This window comes from Wyeomyia smithii, chromosome 2, assembly GCF_029784165.1.
Source record: "Wyeomyia smithii strain HCP4-BCI-WySm-NY-G18 chromosome 2, ASM2978416v1, whole genome shotgun sequence".
Taxonomy (NCBI): Eukaryota; Metazoa; Arthropoda; class Insecta; order Diptera; family Culicidae; genus Wyeomyia; species Wyeomyia smithii.
The window spans coordinates 91522869-91525895 of NC_073695.1; the positions used below are offsets into that span (position 1 = coordinate 91522869).

Consider the following 3027-nt stretch of genomic DNA (forward strand, 5'->3'; position numbering starts at 1 on the left):
TTTTCTTGATTTGTGGGGGCCCCAAAAATGTGGAGGCCCTGGGCCCCCCCATAAATCCGGCTCACCGTTACGTGTGGCCTTCGGTGCGACGCGATTGTAAAAACTTTGTCAATCGTTGCATCTCCTGTCAGAAATCGAAAGTCATTCGTCACAACAGAGCACCAATTATCCAGATCGCCACACCAGATGATAGGTTCTCACACATCCATATGGATTTGATCGAACCATTACCACCATCGGACGGGAACGCGTATTGTCTAACGATGATCGACAAGTTTACGCGTTGGCCCGAAGTAATCCCGATTCCCAACATGACCGCAGTCACAGTCGCGCGAGCTTTCTTTAATGGATGGGTTGCGCGATTCGGAGTTCCAAAAAATGTCACTACGGACCTTGGAAGGCAGTTCGAGTCTGAACTCTCCCAAGAACTATCCAATCTGCTCGGTGTCAGCCACTTGAAAACAACGCCTTACCATCCCCAAGCAAATGGGCAAACAGAACGGTGCCACCGACAGCTTAAGGCCGCAATCATGTGCCACCAAAACCCAAAGTGGACAGAAGCGTTGCCTATCGTACTCCTCGGAATGAGAACCGCCCTCAAGGAAGATCTTAATGCATCCGTCGCAGAAGCAACCTATGGAACCACCCTACGACTCCCCGGAGAATTCTTTTCCGAAACTACCAGCAAGGCTATAGTACCAGAGTTCGTCACTCAACAGCCACGTTTTCGTGAAGATCGGCGCCGTGAAACCACCACTGACGCAACCATACCAAGGGCCGTTTCGAGTACTTCGTCGGAAAAAGAAAGTTTTTATCGTCGACATTAATGGCAAACAATCACCAATCTCCGTCGATCGCCTGAAAGCAGCCTTTATCGAAGCCGACGAACAACCACCGAAACAAACGGATACCACCGAACCCCCAGCGTACCAAACCCGGTCTGGCCGCCGTGTACGGATCCCTCGAAGGTATTGGAAAAGTTAAGGGGGAAGTACTGTGGCGATCTTGTTTGGTAACCCTACTAACTCGCCTCGTTGTAATCACCGACCAGGTAACTCTCGACATCACAACGTAACTCATTCTCAACCTCACACGATCTCTCGATCTCTCGATCTTCGACAATCTATCGACAGATACACTTACACTCAAACCATCTCATGTATATATAATGTAAAATATAATTAGTATTAAAATACCTACTAACGAGAGCACACGCGTTATACTATTTGCACGCAGCAACCGAAAGATCCCCAAAGTAGAATTTGCATTTGTACTGATTCTAATCTTTCTTCGTGTACGCCAGGATGAGGAGACCACACAATCATATCTGTTCAACTATTAGTGAATTTCTTTATTCCACGGGGTTAGTGCCAACTTTCGGGTGGAATAAAAAAACGATTTCGATCTACGATCTGAAGCCTTGCGCTGGTGTGCGTGAGACGCATAGCGACGACATAGAAAGCCGAAACAGTAGCTGCAGCATCATTGCTGATTTCTGAAAGACCATCCATATTCAGTTCCTCTTCTTCAATCAATTCGCAACCCAAATCTTCTCCACATGTTAGTAGGATTGAGAGAGACTAAAAAATGCATTCATTTGCATTGCGCTGTCATTCATAAACAAACATGCACGGTAAAACAGAACTAACGAATATTATGCTTTTCAAACGAAAAAAAATTGTCATTTATTTTATCTTGAACAAATCATAAAAAAAAGGGATCGTAGAACTATGAATGAATGATGCAAGTATCATTAATAATTCTGAGTTAAACTCTGTGGCACAGGCATGTGTCTTCTTTATTTGTTTTTTTTTTGAGTTGAAGTGTGGTGTCACCCTCCCGCATATGTCACAAAATGTCACAATAATCAACCCCCCCCCCCCCCCTAAATGCGTGACATCATTAATGAATGCCTTAAAGCACTGTCGAACTCGAAATCGGAATCCAAATCGAAATCCGATTCTATTAGTTCCATAACAAACACATTTGCTGCAGCAATTATTCCTTGTTTTCGTTTCATGATTTCACTGCACAGAGCGACAAATCACATTTTTCTTTCGTTTTCAGCATCACCCGCGTGTTTCGATCGTTTTGAAAGATACCATGTAATAGTATCGATGAACCCACTCGAAAAACTGACAAAAGTTACAGTGCGAACCTGTCTGTTTTGCTGGCGCTTCCAGGTCAAAACTGGGTCAAAATCGAGCTAATAATGAAGGGTTTTGATAGCAGTTAGTGCGCTTCCAAGTCAAATCGAGGTGAGCTGGTGGAATAAAGATATTCACTATGAAGTACCAAAAACGAGACAAAATCTCTTTATTTTAGGTATCGACATCTGGAGAGGACGCATTTTACACTCAAAATTATAATATACTTATACCATTCATACCTGCTCGTGGTGAAGAATTATTTCGGTCTCTCTTGTCCTCATATAAAAAGCAAAAAGCAAAAAGACTGTGCGACCTTCGCCGCTCTTTCGTCGAGAAAATTCTTTGTTCTCTCCGGTACTGGTATAGCGAGAGTGCTTTCCCATTATAATCGTACAGTACCACCCGTTTTTTTTGAACATATTTTTTTAATGAATTTCATTGTTGCCCGATTTGAAAACCAATCGTTTTTATACATAGTACTAAATGTCGCAAGTAGTGCTGTGTATAACATGTCTGATATGCATTACGCGCAATGTTAGGTCTAAAAAACGGTACGAGAAATTCGGATTCCAACTCCAACGAAAATATTTAGGTAATTAAATATTTAAATATTTAAATATTAAATATTAAATATTAAGTAATTAACTGGTTAAAATGGCTTTAACAGTCGCAAGGTGTACGATCCATGAAAATTTCTTAAGCAATGTATGAATGGTTGAGAGATTTTTGGTTCAATTTTTCTCCTAACATGTTGTTTGCCTTGTGTATGATAGTGTTATAGTGGTCGATGAAGTTAAGTTTAGAATCTAAGATTATTCCAAAATCCCTAACTTTTTTTTACATTATGATTTTGGGCGATTATTTTTTGCTGAAGGAT

General features: G+C 41.6%; 1 long non-coding RNA gene across 1 annotated transcript; it reads left to right on the plus strand.

The window, feature by feature from the left end:
• The first annotated feature begins 1213 nt into the window (after window positions 1-1213).
• Window positions 1214-2734, plus strand: LOC129724272 (uncharacterized). The gene is made up of 3 exons (XR_008727898.1): window positions 1214-1633; window positions 2068-2258; window positions 2326-2734. It is a non-coding gene; the product is annotated as an uncharacterized LOC129724272 (long non-coding RNA).
• Window positions 2735-3027: the final 293 nt, after the last annotated feature.